General features: G+C 40.6%; 1 long non-coding RNA gene across 1 annotated transcript; it reads right to left on the reverse strand.

The window, feature by feature from the left end:
- Positions 1 to 139: 139 nt before the first annotated feature.
- Positions 140 to 27,648, reverse strand: LOC108447454. Its single transcript, XR_001863021.1, has 3 exons — positions 27,381 to 27,648; positions 20,103 to 20,163; positions 140 to 1,840 (listed from the first exon to the last, which is right to left on the reverse strand). It is a non-coding gene; the product is annotated as an uncharacterized LOC108447454 (long non-coding RNA).
- Positions 27,649 to 27,992: the final 344 nt, after the last annotated feature.

The following is a 27,992-nucleotide window of genomic DNA, read 5'->3' on the forward strand; positions in this document are numbered from 1 at the left end:
ATCGTCACCTGTAGCGGAAAGAACCGGCTCCCCGATGAAACTGGCCGGCAGGACCTAAACCTAGGAAAAATGCAGGAAGGAAAACTAGAAAATCTGGCATCTAAATATAGCAGGGCTTTTTTTTTTTTTTTTTTTTTTTCCCTTAACAAATTTCCTAATAAGAGGGCAAATATTAATCACATGTCTGGAAAAAGTTTGTTTTGATCTCTGTCTCTGCTATTCCAGCTTTGAAGAACAGAGCCTTTTCTGAAACATTTTCCTGGTAATAGAATTAGGACATAATTCCTAGAAGACAAATCTTGGCAGGTATGAAGTGTATAATACCTATCCTTGACTGAACCTACAGCCTCGCCTAATACTTCCCACATTTTCCTGCTTTCAAAGTGAGTTTGATCTTTTGCTGAAGGAAATGATTCTTTTCACTTGAGCCCTCTTGAATATTTCACAGTAAGAAGGATGTGATCCATTACTTCAGGAGCCCTCATTATGTGCAGCTGTGGGATGCTCATCTTTTTCCTTTATCTGCTCTGCTGGAAAACTTGGATACCTTGTTTTACTAAATAAAATCAAGATCAGGGATGTTAAAAATAGATTGACTTATTGAACTTGATAGAATAATAATTTTCTTGTCACCACCTTTAGCTTTTCTTTGCTGAAATAAGATTAGCAGAGATTAAAGCTATTTATTTTGGAGGTATAGCATTCTGGTCAGGGAAGCTGTGATGGGTTTTTCTTTAAAAGGATCTTCATGTTTCAAGAATTTGCAAACCCTCATTTCTTTTGAGGGTTGTTTGTTTCTATAACTGCTCCTCTTGCTTGCAATTACTCTTTTCCAAGAAAATACTTGGTGGAAACACCCAAGTATCTTCTGTATTTGTTCCGTGTTGCTCTGTTAAAGCAATGATGTTCTTTCTGATATAAAGCCATGCAAATGAGACGTGAATTTTTCACTGCCTTAATAAGGGACGGTTTGTCTAAGGATTCTTCTAATATTCACTTTGTGAAAGGAGTAAGTGCTAACCTTCATTTACCTTTATCAAATAGAGTGAGGGCCTGGCCTAGTAGAGCACTAAGCCATGCACTTAAGTACATTCCTAGTCAGTAAAACACACAAAAAAGTGTGTTAACTAAGTTTGAGTTTAAAATGCTCTTCTGAGTCAAGGCCAGAAGTCTGTGGCACAAGTACTAGTGCCACCAAAGAACCAGTGGGCTGAAGAGACCTGCGTGAGTGGGGGACCGAGTGCTAATCAGCAGGATTTCATTTCTGCTAGAAAAAACACTGTCTTGGTGCTCCGTGTTTTAAGGTCAGTCATTCACTTTTCAGGAATGTGTTGGGTGAACGTGCCAAGGTTTTGGGAGCACAGGATGGAATTTCTGTGCTAGTTAGGCTTCATAAGGCTCCCACATCTCGCTTGCACCTCTCCCTTCAAACCCTTTCTGCTACTTTTTAGTTTAAAAGAAGAGCCAGGTCTGGATTTCTCAAAATTTCTTGTATCCTTGATTACAGACAATAATATTTCATTTCTCCTGAGAGGTTTAAATGAGTCACAAGACATTAAAGTTAAAAACTGGGAAGTGCAAACACACAATGTTCTTCATAAAGTCTCGCCCACAAACCTCGTGTAAACCTTCCTTCTGCTTTACCGACAGTGCCTGGCTCTGCTGCATCGCCTCTTCCTCGAGCCCACAGCCGGGAGGAGCAGGATTCCTCTGGATTTGCCCTGCTTTGTTAGGATTTTGAACCAGTTCTTCCGATGCCATCCGCAATGTGGGAGCGGCTCTGCTCTGTAATTCCGGAGCTTCTCGACTAGAGGTCAGTAACACATCAAAGAACAGAAGCCTGAAAAACAGAAACTCTGGGATATTAGCTGCCACTAAACATTTCATTTTGCATTTGAAATAAAGACTTGTGATTTGATTAATCAGCAGCAGCTATAAGTCATACAGCTATGGGATAAGAGTAGTGGAGTGCTTCTATTCTCTATTTTTAAAATTATTTTTTGGTATTAGAAGCATGTTGGAAGCAGTGCTTCCAAATTTTAAACAATAAGAAAAATCCCCCTTTTAATATCACTTGGTCTTATGTAGTAATTTGTAAATTTTGGTGTGATATGTAGTTTAGAAAATAAATCTGATTTTTAGAAATTTTTACTGCTAATTCTTGATATAGTCACTTTAGCTGCATTGGCATTTTCTCCTCACGGGGCTAGCTAATTAGCTTGGAAGAGAAAATCAGTGTCTGAAGCAGAGATGGTTAAAAGTAGATCATAGATAGGCTCAGAGTCCTATTTTTTGTGTCCTTACAACTTCAAGTGTAGAATAGTTCAGTCACTATTTAATAAAGGACAGGCTTAGGAATGTATAAAGGTAAAATAGAGATTTGTTTGTTTCAATTTACTTTAAAAATAACCATGTTGTTCTGTAATCATTCAATTCTATTTTTTTTTTTCCGTGCTGAACTCTTTCTGCTCAGTGGTAGAGGAATTGGTCAACTGGACAATTAAAAGCAATTTATGGAGTAGCTTTCTCATCCAGACACATTTCTTTAAAGGATGTCTTGAGCTGTGCTGCCATTTTAATAGCAAGTTGATCAAATAAATACTCTGCATCATTTCTTCGTAAAAGCAGGCACAAAGGATTCTGTTTGTATTCTTTGAGTATGTCTTATCCTAAAAATACAAATTTCCTTTATCATGACTAATGCCATTACTGAGTGGTTTTGCTGAGGCATTTAGTTCAGTTGTGTCCATGACTGTGATTAGTGCATTTGTCTCCAGCTAAAATGCTGATTCCTGTTTGAATACTGCACCCCTAAGAGATGTGCTCTGAGTCTTTATGAAGGAGAAATCTCTGTTTTCCAGCCCTTTTGTGCCAGTTTAGTTGGTTTTTTTCTCCCCTGCAGAAAGAAACCTAGGCCAAGGCATTTCGATTGTGTTTTTACTCAAGTCCTGTTTCCTCCCCTCAAACCACTTTTACACTTGCAAGATATATTATGATTTATGCTACAGTTAGTAAGAGTGGAACCAAAAGTAGTATTCCAAAAAAATACTATCTGTATGGATAAGTTCATAGGGAACCTGTTGAATAGTGAGAATGTAAAGTCGTGTTGGCATTAAAAAACTCCCTGTGTATCTTGAACTGAAAATTTAAAGAAATAAAACCAGGTGAGTGGGGCTCTTGCTATGAACTGAAAGCACAGGTACCTCTCGTGCTGGAGCAGCAAAATGCATTAGTATAAAAGTGGCTGGTTTTAAGAAATGATTATGCCTTGGAAATGTTACGTGCAAGACATGGAGATGAGTTTGAGGGATGGTATTTAGCTTTCTAAGGATGTTATTAACAATAGTTATATTTAGAACGGGGATCAGGCTGTAAAGATGTGTCCTTTTCCTCATTTCTCTTGCCAGGCAGCCTTTGGGCTGCACAGCACCTTCACTCCTGTGGCCGTCTTGCACTGCCATGATTTCGATGTCCTGGTCAGTAACCCTGACCCACTTGGTGCAATACCAGCACCTCCCTATTTAGCACCAGCAAGGCAAAAAGATCTTCACAGCCAGCAGTCACTGACTGGGCGCTGAACAGTTCAAGTGCTTTTAAAAGCCCAGAGCAGTCATCTCTTCAGGTCTGGCATCTCTATTTCTTGAGCTTGTACATTGGCAGAGCGCTCCCCTGCAGCCTGCCAGCTCCAGAGTGAATGGTGACAGCCCGTCATCATCAGTTACACCCTGTCATTGCAGCAGGTTTAAAGTGGAAACCCGAGCTCGCGGGGTAGAATCGAGGACTCTCATGCGTTTGATCATTGAATGAGTTGGGGAAATGAAATATAATGGGAACTCTGCTTTTTTTAGCCTCTTTCATAAAGTAAATCAAGTTCTCTGCTTGTGTGGCTGCACGAAAGCCACTGGGATTAACAGATTTGCATTGTTTCACTCAAATGACAGAGGTAGATTTCTAGTTTAAGTGGTGCTGTGGTTTGGGTTTTTTTCCTAGAAAATGTTCAGTGTTTCAGATCTCCTGTTCTCAGTGCCAGACACTGTACAAACCATCAAGGGGGGAGGTTTGAGCTGTGACTGAGCCAGCTGCCAAGAGCAGGGACTGTCCCACCTCTGAGCTGCTGTTCACAGCTGGCTGGCTCTGCCCTTCTGTTGGTGCGTGTCTGGTTCCCTGGAAACCGCTTCTAGCTTGATAACCCAACAGGAAACACCTTTTTTTTTCCTTTCCTCCTGTTGATTGAGCTCACCAGTAAGTCAGAGTAGGGCCAGAACAGGAAGGAGTGAGTGGTCTCTAGACACATCTCCTGTCTTGCAGAACTTGGCACCTATGTGAAAAAGATGGATCAAAGTAAGGCAATTGCCTTCCCTTTCCTAGCAATGTGTCTGAAATTTTCCAGTGGCTTTGCAAGGAGTGTGGTGGTTGTATGGAGGCAGAAGTACAGTTAGGGATGTGCATTAGTATTTTGGTGCCAGGGTGAAGATGGTAGCCTGGCCAGATTTCAGAAGTGGATGAGCAGCAGGTGGGAACTGGATGAGCTATTCATATAGTGATACTATCACTTTCCAAAGTGGACAGCATCAAGATCCAAAACCAGACTTTTTTGTCAGGTGTAAAAGACCGTTTAAACACTGCTGCTTTAGCATATTACTGGTGACTTGGATAACAACTGAAAAAATTAATAATATTCCCATTGGAATGTTGCTTTATCCTGTGTTGTTTTGAAGATTAATTTTTGTATAGTATGGTTTTTACCATTATGGATCCATAGTTTAGTCAGAAAATGATAAAGTTGTACAATATTAGCAGACTACTAAGCTGATGTTTGCTTTAGGGGGAATGAGTTGTTCCAGCTCCAGGTGGAATCTGTAGGTTGAAACTTAGCAGATTTCTTCTCCTTTTCCCTAAAACTCTCCAATCTGCTCTTACAGTCCACTGTCTTGGACTAACAAAAGAGGTCTTTTAGATCTGTGGTAGTACACTGCCTCAGAAAGCCCAGCTTTAGTCCTGTAATTGTCTTATCTCCATAGACTAATTTCGTTATTGTTTATAGCTTTTGGAAATGGGCTTGTTGCCAATGTGAAAGCAAAGAGCAAAACTCTCTCTGTGACAATTTTCATACATCTGGTATAATGATAAATATTTTATATTATTAATAATAAATAGCAGTTTTATAGAGTGGGTTCCCTTTTATGGGCAAGGGTAGGACAGCTGTCTAGCTTGTAGTTTTATAATTTGTCCTACAGGCAATTTTGTGCTTATGGCATATTGACTTCAGTAGGGAATTCTGCTGAAAACCTGATTGCACAACAGATCACTCTGTATTTCCATGAAGGCAGGTGTAGGCATTTGTGTTTCTACTGCCAGATCCCTGGGTGCCTCTTTGGAGAGGCTTTGGAGGAAGAAATCAGTGGGCTTTCCAGGTGTGTCCTGCATGTGAAAGGTGAACTTGCTAGGAACAATTACAATGATCCACGGTGTGAGAGAGCTGGAAAGTTACCTGCCCTCCCCTTAAGAATTGTTTCAATCTCCTAAGAATATCTTGTGACCTTGGAATTAGGAGTAGGATGAAATGAATGAAATTGCAGCAACAACTCAAAAGTTTATCCAGAAAAGAAGCCCCATCATACTGATACTGTGCAGATACAAAGACATCTTTTTTGGGGTTTCCTGATGTGTGCTGGAAGGCATGTCTAACCCCATCAGTGGTCCTTGTTTTCAGTGGTACTTGCTGTGGGGAAGGGATTACTGCCTCTATCTGAAGGATACCCTGATTCATCTAAGTGGCAGTCCCAGCCCCAAGGAATAGCCACTGACACTGAGAAAGGCTGATTGTATTTTGCAGAGCTCTCCAGGTCTTTTGAGCTGAGCTAAGCTGCTCTCTGGCAGGTGAATCAGAAAGCTTGGAAACAGTAAGGATCTGGAAGAGTTGCTGGCTTCCCCTAACAAGACCCTGACTGGCAAGTTGGGTTTAATACTTCTAACATTAATAGCAAAAATGCTGCAATTTACAGACTAGTTCTCGGACACAAACCAGATACCAGCGAGCCAGTACAGAAAGTCTTAATGCCCAAGGCTATGGGGCCATTTTTTCACTCTTTCAAATAACCTTGCCTCTCATAAATCTGTTGCTCATTTAAAGCAAACTTTGTGCTTGCATCAGAAATTACTTCCAGCATTGGATATGAAGCATTCTGCAATATGTTTTAAAGTGAGGGTTGGATTCACTACTTAAATAAAGAAAGCCAGTTTGCTTCAAACGGATCATTTATTGCTACCTTCATGCTGTATATTTATTGTGAGGATATTGTCACATTTCTTTCAGTTTTGAAAATGTAAGTTGGATTTTCTCTTTCAGGTTGCCATCTGGTGTATTGCGAACAGTCTCAGAGAGTAAGAGGCCATCTGTTAATACTTTTTCAGGAAGCTTTTTATAGAGCAGTGAAGTGGCAAATCTCAAAAACACGTTGTAATGGCTTACAAGATCTCGGGTATGTGTACAAGTAAAGGCTGATATTTTATTCCTATCAACAATATAGTTATCAAGCTGGGGAGGAAAGGAAGAGAAGAAAGAGAACTTGCACACAAATGCACATGCATTTTAATGGCTCTATTGCATATATTACTTTTTCTATTTTTACATAAAATGTAAAGTGAGTTTCTGAAGCTCTGATTCAGTTTATGCTCATGTACTTTAGCAAGACTGATTGCCTCTTTGGGAAGCTGTTTCCTACTTTAACCATTAATAGAGATCAAATTACCCAGGATTTTGTCTAATAATACCAAGAATGTAGCTTGTGTTCCCATAGCACGTGATTTTACGTCTCTAGTGGTTGGTACTCCCAAGATGCTGATGTGTCTATTGCAAGATTCTGCCATGTAGGAAAGTCTCCAGTTCAGATCTGCAACAACCTCAGGCCAATATTTGGTCTATTTCTATGGCAAAAGATTATTTCCACATTTGGTTCTACAAGTAGAGAGATTTTCAACCCAAATTTTATATGCTCACTCAGTCACTAACGGTAGCAGTGGAGGACATGACTGACAGAAGTGTTGCCTGAGTGTTCTGCCTGTTGTAGGAGTAGGTACTGGGTTTATTGAGAGCCTCTCTGTGGGCTGTATATGTTGAGCCATTTTTTCCCACTTGCATTGACTTCTTCCATAATTTTGTGGTACAGCAGGAGCAAATAGAGCTACATGGTGTACCAGCCTGTGCGGTGCTGAGGTTTATCTCAACTCTCTTCTGGCCTCTCGGAGAGGAGGCATTGTTGCTTTCAGGATCAGATGCTTTGAAAGCACTCACGGAAGCATCAAGTGACTGATTGCTTTGTGGGCCTGACATGCAGAGAAAGAAAGGCAAGTGCTGATTATCTGGGCAGGTGACTGGAGTTTTGCTACCACAGAGATCAGGTGTGTTCTTTTGGGTGCTCAAATAAATCCTTCATGAGTGTCATGTTCCACTTCCAGCTCTGCATCATCTGAAGTGTCCCAGTCAAGCACATTTTTCTGTATTTTAATATTATTTTAATACTGTATTAATTTTCTGTGCTTTGAGTTCTGTAGTAACAAGATTCTGTAGTGATGTTCTTGGGCATCCCTCTGTGGAACAAGTCCTGCTTCAATTAAGTGTAATAGTAAGATCTTTTTCTCTTCAGTGGTTCCAAATTTGATAGTGAGACATCAAAAGTATCATCCAGGTGTCACTGATAATAAATGTCAGTGCTGCTGCATGTCAAGGTCATATAAACCTGTAGTAAGGGCTGTTCAGGCTGGCATTGTGCTTAAATACTATCATCATTTAAACAAAACTAGGCAGCTCTAAAAGCAAAGGCAGCATGAATATCACCATAAAATCAAGCCCACTAGCCAGTGGTGAGAGAATCTGAAGCCTGTATGTTGGAAGAGTTCTAAAAGCAATGCAGGTTGGTTTTTCAGTGCTAAAACCCCTCAGAAATAGAGAAATAAGTGATCCCAGCTGTGTTCAATGTAATGTGAGTCAATTGTGCATAATGGTATTGAGCAGTGGTCTGAGTATCTTCTGAAAGTTTTATAAAAGGACTTTTCTTCCAAATTATTTTTAGAGGCATTCTCTTTTATTGAATGAAGAAAAACTAATCTTTGTCTTGTTCCTATATTTTTAGTGTAAAAGAAAGATAAAGAGTGAACAATAAAAATTGGGGGAGGGCTTTTTTGTAATCCAAAAAGGTCCAGTATCAGCCACAATTTTTAGTTAAGAAGTATGCTTTTTTCCCCCATCTAATACTCATACTATGTTGTTGAATGATTATTAACCCCAGGCAACAGGCAGTCATGATTTTTTAACTGTATTATTTGAGAATGCTATTAGAAAGACCTTGAATCCAGGGAAGCATTGACAGAAATTAGTTCTGTTGTCTCTATTCTTTCATCTCAAAACAAGACTAGGTGGTCTTGACTGGCAGCTGCCCTGGGCTTTAGCTTCTTTCTTTCTTTGTTAAACACAAGAAACTGCCAAGAGGTCTCCTGAGATGTCAGGAAGTTAAGTGCTGGTGTGAAGATGTGCCTTGTGTCCTTCATCCATTCCATGTCTGTTAAGCCATGTCAGCATGTAGACAAAAAAGCTCATGGCTGAAAATAGTTCCCCAGAGGTGGAGGCTTGTATAAGTCCCCTAAAAATTACCTGCCAACAGCTCAGCACTGAGAATTATGACTCATTGGGTCACTGTAGAACAGATTACTGCGCTCTCTGCAGTTGAGTGGATTGCATTAACAGGGCGTCCCTGGTGAATTTTGAAGTGCCCTAGCATATGGGGTACTGCATTTTGCCATCAGAACTGAGATGCTGCCAAAACACCTGTGTACTACACCTGAGCTGTACTGGAGCAATCTGGAGCCCAGGCCTAAGAAGTGTCAAGAACAGAACTTTTCTATGTTGTGGTTTGTCTTGTGTTTCTGTGCATCTCATCTATGAGCTGGCATTGTGTGGATTTACTGGGGTAATGAAATATGAAAGGTTGACTCTAGTCCTGTTTAGGGTTAAGAGTCTGTAAGTCCACTGTGCTTGCAGAGACCCGGAATAATTTAAACACTGCTCACATTCCTGCCTCCGCAGTAGGGATGGGTATTTTTTTGTGAGGATTTTTTTCCTTATCTCAACTGCTGTACCATTTGGCTATCTGAAGCTTTTGCATGCCTCACAAACACCATCTGTTACAACCCAAGACACAAATACTGCAAGTGATTAGTAATATAAGCCAATGTTGCAGCTGTATGTGGTGTGGAAATCTGATAGAACCAGAACTTTCTTTGTAAGCCTGACATGCTGAATAGTGTGTTTGTGATTTGTCTAAGCTTTTGCATTTGTCAAGTCAAGATTAACTTTCTGCTGCTGTGGAGAGATGATAGAATAAAAAAAAAATTAAAACAAAACACTCCCCCCCCAAAAAAAAAAAACCCAAAACCAACCCAACCACCAACAAAAAAACCTAACCAAAACAAGAAACCCCAACAAAACCAAAACAAACCCCAAAAGCCCCAGGCATTCCATTTAGGAAATGTCCTTGGAGTAAGTAAAGCATCTAGGATAGAGGGAGTCCCTAGCAGGGAAATGTTTCCAACTGCCACATACTAATATTGTATTAGATGAATCTTCTCTGGATTGAAATAGCCTATATATTCTGATCAATGCCATTTTAAAGTTCATAAAACACTTAAAATAGACATATAATAGGGACTATTCAGCTGTTCTGGCCATGGGCAGATTGCAGTAAATACCAATACACTCCTTCTTGTATTGTCATTCAATACATGTTCATGGCACAGACTGGTTCTCCTCAAGTTCCAGTATTGGTTTTTCTCTTTGTTTTATCCTCCAGCCTTGATTGCAGTAACAGATGAAGAACTGCTTGTGCTGGGGTGTACCAAATTAGAGAGAAACACCATGGATGTACATAAGAATGAGCAGGAAAGGAGAGGAAGGCTTACATTTGACTGCCTGCAGGATAATTGTGTTAATGTGTGATAATCCAGGGCATGGTCCAACCACAGAGAGTGAAACTCTGAATTGGTGAGAGGAGTCCCTTTTTAATGTTGAATAAAAGACACTGTTCAAATAATGGTAATAGTTCTGTTATTGCTAATCTTCCTCTCCATCACTAAGATATGCATGTGTCCTTACCATCAATAGGCATTTGGAAATATGAGGACGAAGTTTGAATCACTTTTGTATTTCTTCTCTCTTCTCTCAGATCCTTATCCTGTTCCCATATCACATAGTGCTTGTTTTGAAAAGAAGAAAGAGGTTTTAATTCTAAAAAACTCTTTCATTTCTGTTAGCGACTAATAGGTCAAATCTGGGAGAAGGTAGGTCTATGGTTTTTGCTTATGCAAACTGTTTTCTCTATATAATAGGTGCACTATTGTCCTTAAACTTGTGGTTTTTAAAAATATTTTTTGTCCTTGGAGAGAGGGGAAGAAGTAACACCCTTAAACTGAAGCTAAAACTTCAAGCTAAATATGAAGGAAAAAAACCAAACCCTCACTGTTGGAAAGGACAGTGAAAAGGGGAGACATCCCTTTTCAATTTCTCAGGGAAATTGTGATGGCTGCATCACTGGAGACCTTTAAGAGCAAATACCATATTTACAGTTCATCTCACCATGAATAGAAAGATGAACTAAATGGCCTTCTGGGGTGTCTTCCAGTACTGTGATTTTGAAAGCTTGTGGCCCAGGAGGCCTTTCCCAGTGCTCTGCAGTCTTTAAGGAAAGTCAGGATCATTAGGGGAGAGCAAGCCCTGAACGTGGAGACACCAGGCTCCTGGGTGCAAGCCTGAGCAGACTCCTGGGGGCTTTAGCTTGTGCAGGAAAACCTTAATGCCCCCAGTGGACCCTGGATACAGGGCTGCTTGAGCAGGGAGGTGCTTAGTTTAGCTAGTGGGGAAAGCTCAAGAATGAGCAAATCTTAATTCTCTTTCTCTGGAGTTGTGGCAGCAAGAAGGCAGCAGTGTCAGAGCAATGTGTACAGTGAAGTCTTGCCTGTATCGTGTTGTGCCTTACTAAAATACAGGAGGTGATACTCAGACTGATGGAGGAAACAAAATTTACTTGTGCCTTTCCCTTTTCATGGCTGCAATCGGGGGTGTAGGCTTGATATGGTTGGCTTGTGAAAAGGTAAACCCACCTTTCCTTCTTTCTGGAGTAGATCTTAAACTCCACTGGGTGTGACTGGTTGGGCGTTTGCAGTTCACCACCCAGGGGTGCTGGAGGAAGGCAATGAGGCTTTCCCACCTTGTGAGCCAGGTGTGTCCCTGGAAAAGGAAAGGTGCTGCCTTGCCACAGGAAGCGCTGCTGCCAGTGCTGTGCCCTGCCTTTTGTTGTGTGCTGGGTTGCAGTGCAGGGAGCTGGCATTTTCGTAATATCAAACCACCAGAATAGACTTTCTAAGTGGTATTTAAATAACTGCAGCATATTCCAGAGCTCTGAGCAGGCATGTGTTTATGCCCTGCCCGTTGTCCTTTGCTGTGTATTATGAAGTGTAAGACAGCAGGATTGTGAGTGGCTGTGATTTAAATGACTAAATTTACTCTCAATTAAATGTTTGCCTTTCATGTTTGATTTCTCATTAACTGAGAATTTACAAAGTCAAATACACAGTCCTATTATTTTTTGTAAACTTGCAGCTTTCTCTTTTAATGCCTAATAATAAGTTCTCCCCTCTGGTTGTTTAATGTATCACTTGTGATTCCGTTTTGACAAATCTCTCAGCAGTTCAGAAAACTCTTTGTTATAAGGAAATAAATATCCTGCTGACTCAATGGGAAAGAAACACTTTTTGTCCTTTGAAAAATGTTGCAGCCCTGTAGGTTGGTCAGTGTTACTTATCTGAATAGTGCTATTGTAGAGAGGAAAAGGGTTTTTTATGGGCCAAAGAGCATTCGAGGGTACCGGAGTATGTAGGGCAAGGTTATCAAGGCTTTGCTTTGGTAATGTCTATTTTTGCTGTGGAAGATCATCTTACATGTGATATTTGTCTCTGTTAAATACATTGCTTTTATTATTGTAGTAGCTTTTCTTTTTTAATTACAAAATGCTGACAAGATGTTTTGCAGTGACATATTATAACTACATTAACCAGGTGCATTAGGATCTGTGTGTATGGCAATTGATGCTTTCTCTTTGTCACTTACATAATGAACCTTCTGCTTGCACAGAATAAAATATTTATCTGGAATGCAGGCTAAAGCAAATGCTGGAGACTGGAGGATGAAAAAACAGGCTGCCTGCAGTGAATAATTGTTATAATCTCATTGTCCTTTGCAAAGTTGTTAATTAAGGCCTTTATTAAGCAGACTGTGCTTGCAGGAGTCCCACAGAAGTCAAGTTGTTGTGCTCTTGTGCATCTGTTAGCTCACAGTGGTTTGAACATGCTTAATGCTAGGCTCCCCAAGTTTCATCCTCGGAGAGGCTGTATATTGGGGGGGGTGTCTTGTAACATTCTCCCCCATCTCTCCCCTTCACTTCTTTCTTTGAAATAAGAAAGAAAATAACACCTGAAGGAGGATGGTAAACTAATGTATAGAGCTTGGGCATCTCCATCATCAATATTGGCATGTAAGCCTGCTAGGCATGTGGGGCTGTTAGTTTATTTGCAGGTGCTCTCTGGAGTTTTCTCTGCAAGGAGCAACTGGTATAAATTGTGTGTACTTTGCCTACTCTAAGTCTAAGTTCTTTTTGTTATTTATATTTCTATAGCAACTAGAAGATCCACTTAGGGATTTTGACCACTCCTGGTAGGCAGCAGTGTAAACAGTATAAGGAAACAATATTTTAAGTGAAGAGATCTGAGCAAAAAGTGATCTATTGTTGTCAGTTTCTTTGCAGGCATTAATGGAAAGGAAAATTTTTGAAAAGCAGAATGAAATAATTTTTAGGTTGTTTCCTGTGTGGGGGGACAACATGGAAGGAAGAAAAGAAAGCAAAAAAAGGCTTGATTTTAAAAAGCAACAAATGGAGAAGTTTGGTGCCAAGGGCTGATTGGAGGCAAGAACTGACATCTTGGGAGCAGATGAGAGGAAATGGGATGTGTCAGTAAATCACGAACAGCCTTAAAACTCAAGGCAAGCAATTCATAAATAATAGAGAAGGGGGAGCCGAAGGAGGAAGGGGAAGAACAGCAAGACTTGAACTCAAAAAAAGGTATTTGCAACAAGATTTGGGAGGGAATGGTATTGGGGAACAATTGTGCTCGGAAGGCCAGAGAGAAGAATGTTGATGTTACAGTAGGATTGACTGGTTCCTGTGTGAAAAAGCAGGGGGGAATCCCCTCAGCATTATGCTGACAGAATCAGCAAAAGACTGAGTAGGGATGAACCAACAGGTGGAGAAGCAAGCAGAGTCACTGTGGAGATTTCCTGAGCAGGGACAAACTGAATATGGTAATGCTGAGTGTAAGGAGACACAGAGGAAAATAGGAAATGGGATGAGGATGAGAACAATTCCTGAAGAACTAAAATGCGGCAGAAGCAAAGTAATTTCTATGTCTAATGGGAAAAGGGAAGGGAGAAGAAAGAGTAAGACATTCAAATATCTAAAAGTCTGGTGTCCTTTCTTTTTCTTGGTAGAAAGTTTGCAAAAGCCTGTATGGATAAAGAATAAATTGTGGAGGTGGATTTATTTTTATCAGAAAAGCAGACTTCGTTAGAGACATGCCAGAGGAGCTGAAGGAGCAGGTAATTCTGGTCTCCACAATTCTACTGGAACTGCTTTCTTCTCTGAACTGAACTGATGTGGTGTAAATGAAGGTGATCTGGGATGGAAGCTCGGAAAATTGGATCTTAAGTGAGAAAGAGTGAGAGAGATCTTATAAATGGAAAGGAAGGCAGTGAGGAGGAGGCTGAAACCAAAAGTTTTTCCTGTGTACTGGACATGTGAAGCAATTGAATTGTGAAAAAGCTGACAGTCATGAAGTGGGATAGGGGTGGAGAAAGCAGAGTGCTAATAAAGGCATTGTAGAACAAGGGTTCTGCAGCAGGAGAGTCAAGCCAGACCTGCAGGTGTGATACCAGGGAGATAGGTGACAATAAGCAGAGGTAGCTCATCAGTACAGAAGTTGTCCTTGAGTTAAGCATAAGGAGAGCCAAGAGGCAGAGGAAGGTGGATGATGAAGCTGGATCCAAGGTAGCCAACAGCAACACTGAGGAGGAGAGATGGCAGAACTCCTTGTTTACTAAAATGAAGTATCTTTGCTGCTTAGTTAATCTGTTGTTTTAAGTTAGAATTTAATTGGTTTTGGCAGTGTCTGTAAAAGTAGGATTTAAAAAGAAATCATCAAATACATATAATTGAAAATGAGCTCTCAATTACTAACCTAGACAGCTGTTGGGTGTTTATTTGGTGAATACAGGGATAAATCCAGAGTCACACTGCCAGGTGGAGTAATCCCGGTGGAGGGAAGGTGGTTGGAGCAGCTCTTCCAGTGAATCTGCAGGGCCCCTCCAGTCCCAGCCTGCTGACCCGGCTGCCAGCAAGTTGGATTTTCTCCCTAATTTCTCCTGTATCTCTGAAGGAAATGATGAGTGCTTGGAGGGGAAGCCAGGCTTCCACCGGCAGAGGTTGCTGCTGTTCTCTTCACCTCCTCCTCTTCTCAAGCTGGTAACCTGTCATGTCAAGCGTTTAGCTGAAAGCAGTGGGAATTGTGAAGCTTTAATGTTTCCCAGACTGTAGTCTGCCACATTAACAAATCTTTCACTTTTCAGAAGATGATAGTGTCAATCACCGTGACAGCCTGAAAGACACCATTCATTGTTAATTAATTATTAGCTGTCAACTCAAAGACTTTGTTGAACTAAGAACATTCAGGCAGATTGTGGATTTCCTCTCTTTTAAACTTTATGTTTAAAGGACACTAAATACCCTTAATTATCAAAGTAAGTTGAAATCCTTTCAAACCTCTTTCTTCTGCAGGTGACTGCTTCAGGTACAATATTAATTATAAATAGAATGAAGATTTTGTAGCTTCTTATTGCTGATTTATGTTTTCATAATGGATGAACTAAAAGGAAATGAGTTGCCTCTTTTTTTGCTTTGGTAACAGCCTGTGATCCCTAGCCTGCCTCTTGAGTTTTGGTGTTTGGAGGAAACAAACAAAAGAAAAGAAACTCATGTTTCTTGAGAGGGTCTGAGGGCTTTATGACCTACAGTGGGGGCCATGACTTTGTGTCTGACTCCAGCACAGAAATCCTTGGATTGGAGCTGTTGCAATATTTCAGTTTCACTCTTTTGAGCAAGAAATTGAGGATAGCTTTCTCACTGGGCTTCCTGCAGGTGGGAATGAACTCTAATGGCTTTTTCCTAAGCAGTGATCTGATTTCCCAGCAGTTCTGGGCATGCCCAGCCATCCCTGCAGAGCTGTCTGCTCCGGGAGCCTTGCAGTGAAATGTGAGGACGCTCATGTGGGCACTGCTCTGGCTGAGGGCCATGGGAGTGCCCAGCTCAGGAAAGCAGCTTGGGCGCAGAAGTGCTTCCAGAATGTGCCAGCAAGTTTGAAAACACTAGCCAAGGCTCTCTCCATTTGGGCCTGCCAAATGCAGAAGGATACTTACCTACCTCACAGGAGTGCTCTGAGGCTTAATTAATGCGTAGGGTAAAATGCTTTGAGATCCTCAGGTCATAATGATACTTAGCACTTTATATCTTCAAAGCCCCATACCCAATGTGAAGGAACTAATCCCAAACTAATTAGGCAAAAGGCACTATAAAAGTGCCAAGTGTTGTTATTTGCCTTAAAGTATTATTATTTAATCACAAATTGCCTCAAAGTGAAGTGTGACTGTATGAGATTAGAGACATAGTAATTAAGGCCCTGATTTAATATTTTAAATTTATTCAGCATACTTCAATGCAGCTCTTGAATTTTTTTCATTCTTTCCCAAACACCCAGCTCACATTTTAATTTTTATAAATACTGCATCCTCATCACTTAATAGGCTTTCCCTCTTCCCTCAGTTGTGTGCCCCTAGGATGTTGCAGTGCTGAGGGAAGATAGTTCGGTGAACAAGGATTTGGCCAAGTTGGAACGTAGCAGACTGAGTGTATGCGGGTATGAATTAAATATGACAAGAAGGAAATGTGTAAATAAAGTCTTTTTTGCATGTGTAGTAGATATATTTATGTATGTGCTGTGTAAGTTCTACAATGCAAAAACAGCTCTGAAAGCATCTGTCACCCCACATTACTTATTCTGCCTTTGAGATACAAGCTGCAGCAGCCCTTCTAAAAGACAGCACTTCCCTGCGTGTCAGGGAGCAGCTGTAGTTGTTAGACTGATTTGAGAAGCAATGGCTTTGGGTAAGTAGTCTGGTGAAATTCACCCTTTACGTCAGCAGAAGGTTCAGGCACCACTTCCCTCATAGATAAACCTATTTAAATGGTGGAAGGGATTGTGAAGACCTTGTGTACAGGATTAGATTTCATCCACAGTGTTACGGTGAGTTTAGAGAAACTCTGGTAGTGGGAAGTGACTGTATTTGCTCTTCTGTCTAAAGCAACAGATCTATTTTTCAGATGCAAATGACTTGAAGTTCATAGGCACATGTGGATTGGATGCAGCACGACCATACTGTGCCACTGTAACTTTACAGACCTTGGTGGACATAATCCTGCCTTCTGTTGCTGTGAGATTATAATTAACAGTGAGGCTGAGCAGGGAAGATTATGGGATAGGAAGGCTTCATAATGACGAGGGAGCAGTGGTACTGAGTGAGCCTTGTGGTGGCACACAGCCATTATGGTGACATATTGAAAACTCAGTAGCAGCCAGACAGACACTCACTGTACAGTCACCACACTGGACAGAAGACATGTCTGTAGCAGGAGAGAGATGGGGGAGAGGAAGGAATCCCACAGCTCTGGATTGCAGTAACACTGTGCTTTCTGAGAAACCTCACTGCAGCAGGTGGAATTACTTCCAAAACAAAGTAATGCTCAGAATGACAGCAGCACTACTGACAGCGTTTTTGTCCTTGTATATGCACTTACATTTGTAAATTATAATTGTTTAAAACTTATCCAATCAAAGGAAGCTTTAGGAAGTTTGGGGTTCTTTTGTAGAGCAATGGTTTCTCATAGACAATAGTAAAATCTTACAGATAATTTTCTTAGAGATGAGAAAACTAGTTGTCTCTGCTCTCTTGCCTTCTCTCCAGAAACCTTCCCTTGCAACTTACAGAATTTTTTTCGTGGTTTGGAAGCTTGTGAAGCCCATTTTTGGGGGAAGCTGTTCTGTTCTCAACTGATCTTGGAAGAGTTTGGAGACCAGGAAGTGTTGACACTGGTCTGCATGAAATCAGTCAGAGAATTGCTTAGGTAGCAGTTGGTGAGGCTGGCCTGAGCTGGGGAAAAAGTTGCAGGATATTTGTGTCTTGGTTACTCTGAGGCGTGCAGACACTTGAATTCAGTTTTGAAAAAGGCAAGTTTCGAAGGGATTCATGACACAGCCACATTCAAGGCTTGTGCTTTTTATCTTGCATGCTACAGGAGCTGAAGGAGATTCAGCCAGGGGCATGCAAACCTTGTTTGCACGACCAGATGCTCAGCTGTGAAACTGCAGCTGCTTCCCTGCTCTCCCACCAGCTGAAGATGCAGTGCTGTACACTGGGACTGGGCTGCAGCACACAACTCTGAAGACTCAGAGCTTGAGAGGGTTTATTTCTCAGCTTGAAGGACCAGCAGGTTTCTGTTTATTCTTAGCTTGCTTTCACTGAGGTGTTCAGCAGTCTTTTGCAGTTCAGGTGCATTGCTTTTACAATGAAAGCCAACTAACCTTGCCTCTTCCTGGAAGAAAAGCAAAAATCCTCCATCCTAACAAAAAACATGAATATAGCAATGATCTTTAAAATGAATAACTGAACCAGGAACTTGTGCTTAAATAAACAAGTGTGGTTTTGTCATAATCTTATTGCCAGTATGTGTTTTGATAGAACTTCATGGTGGAGAGGATCTGTGTAAAGCAGGGACATTTGAGGCTGCTTCATTCTGGAGAACTGAAGCTCTCATTGAAGAGTCTGACAGTGAGCTCTCTCTTGAAGCTTACTCTTGATGCTAAGGGAGGAAAAGGTGAAGAGATGAAACAATGAGACCTGCTGTACTTGGGAGCATCTTTTGGTTAAACTTCAACAGCTCCTTTTGTGTTAGAAGTAAAGGCACCTGTGTGGGTTGTGAGACAGAGAGCTCAGACTGGTGAAAATAAGAATGACTCTGCTAAAAGAATGCCAGCTTTGACCAGCTCAGCACCCAATCCATCTGTCCTTACAATGGCAAAACCTGCTGAGGGGTCCAAAATGTGGTCCTGCCACACCCAAACATAGCTGGGGCGAAAACATTAATGTCTTCCCACTGCTCACACACCTTGGGGAAAGATGAGGTGTAATGAAACGCTGACCTACAAGACAAGAGCCCCCGAGGAGATAGGTGCTATCAAAATGTCATCTAGATAAATAAGGACCCGAATTCCCAGTATCTTAAGTAGCTGGGCTATTGATTAAAGAATCATGATAAATGAGTATAGGGCTGTGAATTAGATCAATACCATCAACCTTAAAAGTCAATCTCCTGTACCAGCTTGAAGAGAGACACTAAAAAAATGCACTCAGGAGAGCCACAAATCCTTGGGCTGATGCTGGCCTTGAGGCTTTGAGTTTTTCCTCTGCCATTTCTTTTTCTTCCTTTGTTTCTCTGAATAGACTTTAAAGACCTGGTAGAAGAGATGTTTATGCCTGTAAATATTTCAAAGTTCACAAAACTGGGTAAGACTACCAAAATCCAGGCTTTGCAGTAGCTGAGAATGTCTTTAGGATATTGTTATGGTACTGTAGAAGGAAAACTTTTCTGTGGCAATTGTGCTCGAAGTAAAGGGTCAAATCCCCGGCTATGCTGGACAGACATTGACCCTCTTGTGACAGGTTCACACCTGCAGAGAAGGAAACTGTAAAGTTTCTTGCTTTGTTGAAAAGGGGATCATGTGCTTGGGAGATTCTGCAAAAGAGAAGTCTTTCTACAGGGATAAGAAAGAAAGAAATTACTTGATTTTGGAAAATTAAGTACCTTTGCTCTGTGTCATTCTCTGGATGAGGCTTGGGAGTGAGGAGTTGGCTGTTTTAGCACAGCAGGTTTTGGAGCAGACTAAAAGTGATGGTGCTACTTTAAGGCAGAGCTCGTGCCTTCCAATAGGGCTCTGCATGGACAAGGGCTTCATTAAAGGCCTGTTTCTAGGGTCATACTGGTGTTTTTGTGTAAGCATCAACAAAGTCACATAAACTTTTCTCCTCTCTGTTTTTTGCATCTACAAAATAGAAATGTCACGTGCAGGCCTTATTGGATGCCGATATGTTTCATTTGTATCACTTATTTTTGTTATTCTTACAGAAGAATTGCTCTAGAGTTTCTTAAAGTACCTTCCTTTGTTTGCCTACATCTCTGCAAAATGAAGTTGTAGCAACCACACTTCAACTTCAGTGGCTGTTGGTTGTAAAGACTGGTAAGGATGTTTGTAGGAAGTATTTCCTTTGTTTTCTTTTTGTGGGAGAAGTCCTAAGATATTCAGTCCTTATTCTTGACTTTTGAAATCTTTTATTCTTTGATTATGGTTAATTTCAGGGATTATAGGTATGTTATTTATATCTCACTCTGAGGGAGAGACTTTCATCAGTGTTTCTGCACTCAGATACTCAGCACAGACCTTACCTGCAATGGTGTGCTTTCCTGATGCTGTTTTTGGAAAGTTTTGTACAAATCAGAGTCTGTGAACAACCTATTTCTGACTGTATATAACTGTTGCAATGAGAATTTGTTTTATGATGCTATTAAGAGGCTTTCCCAATACTAATATGAGAACTGTATCTCTGCTGATAATCTGTATGTGTGTTGATTTTAATAGAGCACTCTCTTGTCATCTGACTTCTTAGGATGAAATTAACCCCCTGCGCAGATATCTGGCACTTGTGCATCACTTGAGTTGCCTTTTGACACCTTAATTGTGATTGAAATGATATCTAATGCTTCTGCTGGTTTACTTCAGAGAATTGAATTTCCTGCAAGCTAGGTAGCAACTCTCATACAGGGAGATTACATACATACTCTCATCATCTCCTGCCCAGCAGCATCCTCATCTTCACCTTCAGAGTGCTGATGCTCCCACCTGAAATAAGGAGACAAGCTCTCAAAAAACTGCTGGTGAGTAGAGGTCAGGGGGATTGCTTGGGAGCAAGCTGTCATTTGTGATCATTTATAGAGGGCAAGATCCTCAGCAAGTGTTAATGTGTAGGAAAGAGAACTCCATCTGAAAGTAGGTGTCTGCTCTAGGGAGTTTCAGTCCCCTTTTCTGTAAGGGTAAGAGTCTTTTAAAAGGATTAGTGGTGCAGTAGGCCATCAAATTGCTTTTAATCTTTACATGATTCTTCTTCATGGCAGGAATTTGTATTAAATAAGGAAAATTTAAGGAAATACTTGCTGTTGTTGGGAGTATTTTTTCCAAATTGTGATTCTAGAAAACTAAAAAAAAAAAATTAAAAATGGACTCAATTAGAAGTGCTAAATGAGGACCATAATGAGATACCCAAAGTCTTGCCAAGTGAATTTAATCACTTTCTGATCCCAACAGCCACACAATTCAACTCTTTCTTAGCATAATTAAGCAAGTGACAATGAGGATGCTATTCCAAGACATGGTAATGAGATGCTGTGGGGCCTGAATTCAGCTGGAGGGGATTTCCTATTAAATATTTATTGTATGTGCAGCTTCTTCAGTAGCTAGAAATATAGAAGAGGGAATTTAGCCAAATCTAACCTCTTTTCTGAAATTAATATGTGAAAAACTGAAGAACTGTGGCCACTTGGTTTTGGACTGACTATTATTTTTGGCCTGCGGGCTGAATTCAGCATCAATAAATATCACGGATTGTGTAGGAGGAAAATAAGCATGAGGAAGCGAGAATGTAGGAAAATGGAAAGGGGTTGAGAAGGAAATAGGAATGTGACAAACCAATTAGGGACAGTACAAATTATAAAATTCAACAGGAGTTAACTAATGATGGGCTGTAGAATGCTGAAAGACTAGAAGGTTTAAGGGGAAAAAAAACATGTAGAAAGGAAGTAGAAGGATAACAGAGATGATAGTATGAGCCAGTGGACTAAAACATGATAAGACTTTTAAGCATGGTGAGCATTTAATTTTGAACCCAGGGAGAAGTAAAGTATGCTTTCATCACATTGCTTTTGACAGTTTATGGATGTTATGGAAGTCATGGCCAACCTATATTTGACTGAAACTGCAGGAAAAAAGCTCTGTTGAGGCCCCAGGGATTTATAACACATTTGCACATACAAGCCCAAGAAGAATGCTATTTAGGCTCCAAAATTGAGCTGGGACCTTCTTGGCTATTGATTTCCCTGACTCCAAAAACCAGCTTGCTTTAAACCTCCTCAAATGTCCTGATCATCTTCTATACTGTCTTATGACACTTATGATAAAGGGAAAAATGAAGTCAGAGCAGAATTCATTCTTTATTAAACTGGGAGCACCCAAAATAAGTTTGGGAGGTGTTACTAGTGGCTTTGTTTGTTTGTTTGTTTAAATCCAGCTGGTGCATAAGGAAATGTGTTCTTAAATGCCTTCTTGTTCCAGGCTGGGGTGTGCAGGGGCAGCAGGTGCTGGGGGTGCAGAGCAGTGCAGGGGGACACGAAGGTGGCTGCAGCCTGTTCTGAGCAGAGCCCACCAAGCCCCGCTGCTGGGGGAGGCTCTGACGCTGCTCCCCTGCCTTGCCCTTGGGAGCTGCCTGACTTGCAAGGATTGCAGCTCTTACTGGCCTTTGGCAGGGTGCACTGCAAGTTCTCTGCACCTTTATATTCTCCATGGCTTTGAGAAGCAGATGGATGGCTGAGAAATGAATGAGAGATCTGGGAAAGGAGTGAAGCAGTTAGCTCCTGTGCAGAAACTGTAACCTTGCCTTCTTTGCTTCCTCACCAGCCTATTCAGTTCTTGGGGTTTGCTGACCCTCTTTCCATGTGTGTTGGAGTGATGTCTGTGGAGTATATTGGAATTCCAAGGAGAAACTGCTATGTAAATAATAATAATTCCCGTCATACTTGCTAAATGGCACTCAAAATTTTAAAAAAGTTTTTGGCAATAGGATCAAATTAACTTGATGAGAAAGCTCTTTTTTCTTGTAAAGTACTAGGAAAGCTGTCAGACAGGAGGTGCAATTAATTATCTCACTTGGATTAAAAGCTCTTTTATTTGATATTTGATCTCTTATTACTTGATTTCCCACAAAATTGCTGGTAACGTGCAGTCCCACTTAATAGCTCATTAGCACTCCAGTAAGGTGGTCAGGTTTGTGTATAATAAAGCAGTTGCTGGCTAGCAGTGAATGACTTCAGCCATAATTAATTAATTAAATGTGTGTAAAACATGGTTCATTAGCAAGGTGTGTGACAATCTCATGGTGTCCAATGCTGTCCCTCTAATTGTGTAATGGGCGTGATGCTACTGCAGCACTGCTTCATTAGTTCCCAGCCTCTGCTACTGTTATTTAGGTAAAAGACCTCTGATTTCCAGGGCTTGTTCCAATGACCTGGTACTGTTGGCAGGAATAGTTTACGGTAACCAATCGAACAGGATTTCTTGCTCTTTTCACTTAAAACCCACACAATTAGAAATTATTGCTGTAGCTTAGCAGCAGTAGCAGAACATTTGCTAGGGAAGCTGGAAATCTCAGTTCAACTGTAGTTCAGGCAATAACTATTCTTTATACTCAATTATGCACTGTAACCCATTAGGGAAGTCTGTGGTTTCCTGATGTAGTTTTTTTTCCTCTTCTGTGTTACAGCAAGGTTGCAACTGGCTACAAGTATATTAGAAATTGGTATGGTTGTACAATTATTCTGCAGGCTATCTGACTTCTGCCCGCTATATTTATCTGGCACATTTAGAGACAGGACAAAGCCAGGAGGTTCAGCCCTTTAACCCAGATGTTGTTAAGTGTGGGCAAACACTAATCTGCAGAATTGTGGTGTAAAGCCATTAGAAAGTCATTCTTCAAACCTACTAGATCCAGAAATAAGTTACTACTTAGACTTCTGGGCCCTGATCATGATTGTCTGCTCACAAAGGAAAAGCTGAGGAGAAGTTTACTTGCACCACTTGAAACCTTTTGCATTCAGTCTCTGTGAAAATGGGATCGCTTGGTTCTATCAATATCTTGGTTTGCTTTCACAAGCAAGACAAAAACATTTCTGAGTTTTTGAGAGAAACTGTGGGTGTGATAATAACAAAATCAGTTGGGGGAGATATGATAATCCCCATTGTAGTGAATAAAAGCATTAAGAATATTGGTCTTCCTTGGTTTTAGTTAGGTTCAATCATACTGAGCATGATGTTCTTGTTCTGATACTTGTGCATTTGTTCTTGTGGAGGTGTTTCTCTATGCCATGTCATTTTGTGGTTAGGAGGGCAGGTGGGTTTGTGGTGTTTATGTTATGGTTTTGTGCTGCTTTGTTTCTGAATGAATTCCCAGAGAGCTTTGGCACTCTGTGATATTGATGTACAAAGCCTGCAGTAATGATGTTGATGGCTCTGGCTGTTGTTCAGAAATATGGTTTAACAGAATTACTGTCATATTTGACTGTAATATTTCTGTTCCTGATGTTTGCCATAGTCAGAACATGCACAGGTAGTCTCCTTCTCCAGTGGATGCATTGGAGGTCATTAATGAGGTTATGAGGGAGCTACAAAAGAATAATGTGTGTGTCTTGGTTCTGGTGCCTTTCATGCAACAATTTCCACATCTGAGGCATAGCTAATTTCAGGACTGTGTTCATTTTGGAGTTAGAGTGCTGAGGTCTCTCTAAAAACACCCTTTCTAGATTTCTCCTGTCCAGAGAAAATTTTGCTTCCTCTGGAGGAAGGGCTTGTTTATTCAATTGTGCAGATTATTGTGGTGTGACTTTGACCCAGGCTTTTGGATTGGGTTGTCTGAACTTTGTGCTTCACCCAAAATGTTACTGAAGCACTGCAATACACACAGAGATTTTATCTTTTTACTTAAAATACATCTAACTATCAAGGACAAAGAGAAATAAAGTAACCAACTGCATGGGAAATGACGCTGAGAGGAGCATCTCCAACTTTCAGGACTCCAATTCCGTTTCACTGCCATAAGTGTGGACGTGAGCAGGTAGCTACAGACCACATACGAATGTGCAAAGCTGCTCTTCCCATCCCTTTACTTTGAGCATCCCTCACATGCCAGTGATGTGCTGCCAATGCCTTGAAAGCCATTAGCCCTCATTGCACTGTTTTGAAGTCTTATCTTTCAGAGTTCCCCTACAGTATGCTTCTTTCCAGAGGTAGGCAGTGAAACTTGTTCTTTATGAGCAGCAATTTCTGAGGCTTTTCATGGGTTTGTATTTTTTGGTATTTGGGGTTTTTTTGTTGGTTTCATTTTTTGGGTTTTTTTGGTTTTTTTTTAATGCAGAGGGTTTTTTTAAAGAAGGACATATTATTTCTTCCTCCTTGAATATTCTTTTCCCCCATTATTACAATTTTCAAAAATGTAGATATTTCCTAAATGTTCCTCATACAGAAGAGACTGTTCCACAGCTCTGCCTTTAATGGAGTGAGCAGATTGCAGTAAGAATGCGGTGCTGCTCAGTAAATTTAATGACTTTATGAAGATAAATGTTTCCCTTCCAAAGCCCCTTCTTGTCAGAATACATTTAATACCACCATTCCTTTGAGAACTAAATTCCTGTAGCACTTTGCAGCATATTAGCATGTTTTTCTCACCACATGAAATGGCACTTCAAGCAAGAAATAATAATGTTTCTGCATCCCCTTGTACATTTTTATTACTGCCAATGAATAGGAGTAAATTAACTATTATGGCTAACATTATTCACAGGGACAAATTCCTAACTCATTTTACAGAGAATAATAAATAACTGAATAAATAAGATGCCTTTAATTTCACATGTGAATTATCAAAGATTCCTCTGAGTAGGAGGAATAGGGGCCAGTTGATTTTACACACAAGATACAACTCTATAAGAGAAGCTAGATGTGTGTCCACTCATCTTTATTTCCTTTTATCCTCCCAGAAGTATAATAAATATCATTATTACATGTGATTCCTATGGAAACAGGTTTCTCCTGTCTGATTATTTGTTTCTATCTTTGTTTATCCAGATACTAATCTGGGAGATGAGCCACATTTTGCTGTTGATTGCTTGGATGCTGCTCTGATTGATGGCAATTATCGTATGGTTTGCTTCATCTGCAGACCTCAGAGTGCTTTTTAAAGACAGTTGTAGCCTTTTACAATGAGGGAAACTGAGGCTCCAAGTGACTCGGGGCTTGTAGTGGATTACTCAACACATCCAAGTCAGTGGGTCACGTCTTAGGCCATCCTAAGGATTCCCTTGTCACTTGACCAAAGAACTGATCCTAGAAAAAGGCCTATTTAAAAAAAAAATGAAATAAATCTTTTATATGGGTATCCAGTTCATTAGGGATCAGTCTGCATTTCAAGCATTTTTAAGTGCGGTTAAAAATGATTATCAAAATATAAATATATATGTTATTCACCAAAAATAACAATTTCAATTAAAGAAAAATCCATCATTTTGAAAATGGAAAAATGGGAATATTTGCCCATGAATTTCTTAACTGTGGAGAGAAAAAAAAAAAAGCCATAAATAAGTTTCCGCGTATTCAAAATCTGATGGCAACAAAATATTTCATTGAACAAAAATGGTATTTAACCAGGACATTCTACAATTCTTCTCGAGCATTTTAAAACTATATTTCAAGTTCATGTACTTGATGATTATGTTTGCTTTTCTGTCTGTGTTTAGGCATGTGCACACACACACAAATCTACTTTGGCTTCATTCTGAACTGGTGCTGCACAGTTTTTTTCCAGCAATACGTGGGGATCCAGCAGTGCCCTACAGGGTGAGTTTAGCTGCAGGTGCCAGTGGGGGGAATATCCCTTCTAAACCATATGTGCCACCTAATTCCCTTGACTAACCCACAAGGGTCTGCCTTAAGCCTTCAAACTGAGGAAATTGAATTTCCAGTTCCGTATGTTGACTTGGAAAGGGCCAGGTTTTGTATGAATCTGTTCTGAGAGTGCTGGCACTGGGTGTTGGAGGTGGAGGAGAAGGAAGTGTGTGCCCACGTCCCATGATGCAGCATCTGGCTTTGTGTTTGAGGGACCTGTGTGTGTGTAACAAGAGTTGCTGTTCTTAGCCCATTGCTCATTCCTTGGGGAGGGCTGCAGGAAGGGTCGAGTCTGCATGATTTAACATACATCCCCACTATTCTTCTGTTATAAATTTATACCTCCATTTCTTCATACTCCAGGTGAGCAGGAAGATGTGTGGGTACTGTTGTTGTAACTGGAGCTATTTAAAGACAATCTATGAAAAGCGTTTTTTACTGAGTGGAAAATTGCATGAAAGGTTTGGTGAAAAATGTCTGTTCTCCTTGAAAAATTCTAATTCCTTATAGGAAGCCATACACACATACACCTCCCAGCCCCCAGCATGAAGCAATTTTTATCATGATGAATTATTTTATTTGGCTTATCTTTATTTTGAAAAGAATTTCCCTCCCTAACTGGTTTATTTCAATCTGAAGGATATTCAGAATACCACAGGGAGAATCACAGAACAGTTTGGGTTGGAAGGGACCTTTAAAGGCCACCTAGTCCATCACCTTCATGTAGATCAGGTTGCTCAGATGCCTGTCCAACCTGACCTCCAGTGTTCCCATGGATGAGACATCCACCCACCACCTCTCTTGGCAGCCTGTGCCTGTTCCTGTGGCACTGATGTGCCGGCACTGAGCATCATTGAGTCCCTCAGTCACAGAGTTTTATTCTTCCTCTCCTCTGTTCCCCTGCAATAACTGTTGTAAATTAAGCAGTTACTTCTCTTCCTACAGTTTCAAAGCACCAAAGATGTCTGTGAGCCCTTTACCTTTGATGCTGGTTTCCTGTCAGAACGTGTGTTTTGGCATTGCAACATCCTGAAAAAGTTTAATCTGAAGCAGAAGAACTGTAAAATGAAGAGAGCAATTATATACAGCCCAGAGCTCCGAGCAGCTGAAATGACAACAAAGTTTCATCTGTATATTAGGTTAGCTCTGTTTAGGATAAAATACTATTAGCAATTTATGAAGAGGAGAGTAGGACTTTGAAATTGAATATCTGTCAATTAAATCTGAAAATCTTAATATGAAATGCTTTTAAAAGTCAAATAACATCTATTAAAACTCTGGGTTTAGTCAACGAGAACAGGCTGTACTCTGGGTATACACTGAAGTAAAACTAGTGTATGACAACAGAATCTTACCTGGGAGTGGGAGGGGATCTCCTTGTAGACAGAGAAGAAAAATGAGGAATTAAAACAGCCTTCTACTCTTCAAAGAGAATTACTGTATAAAGATGGCTACAGTTGTCAAGGCAACTTTGCTTTTATGAGTGCTCCAAATACGGGCTCTGAAATCCCTTCCTTCCCTGCACCTCCCCCTCTTCCCTCCCCTTCCCCCCCCCAAAAAAAAACCTGGACCCAACCAAAACCCAAAGAACAACCCACACAGATTTCTTTAGATAATCTTTATTTTTCCATTGAAAAACCTTGGGTAAAAATAGCTGAGGATTGACATTCTTTCCAAGAGGAAATAATAGAAAAATCAGCCAATATTTGGAATTGATGCTTCTGTCTGTAACTTGTTCTTGGTAGTTAGTGATTAAGGTCTAGTGTTTAACAGGGTGTATTGGGGATCCTGCTTGGAGTGCACAGAAGAAGAAAAATAGACATTGATAATCTTTAATGTAGAAGCACCTTCTGAGCTCTTTAGTTTCAGTAGTATCCTTTTGTTCTGTGTTTGCACACCACTCAGCTATTGTACAGTCTTGGTCCACTCACTGGGATAAGTCACTAAAAACCTCTTTCTTTAGGCTT

Source organism: Corvus brachyrhynchos, unplaced genomic scaffold (genome assembly GCF_000691975.1).
Source record: "Corvus brachyrhynchos isolate BGI_N302 unplaced genomic scaffold, ASM69197v1 scaffold346, whole genome shotgun sequence".
Classification (NCBI taxonomy): domain Eukaryota; kingdom Metazoa; phylum Chordata; class Aves; order Passeriformes; family Corvidae; genus Corvus; species Corvus brachyrhynchos.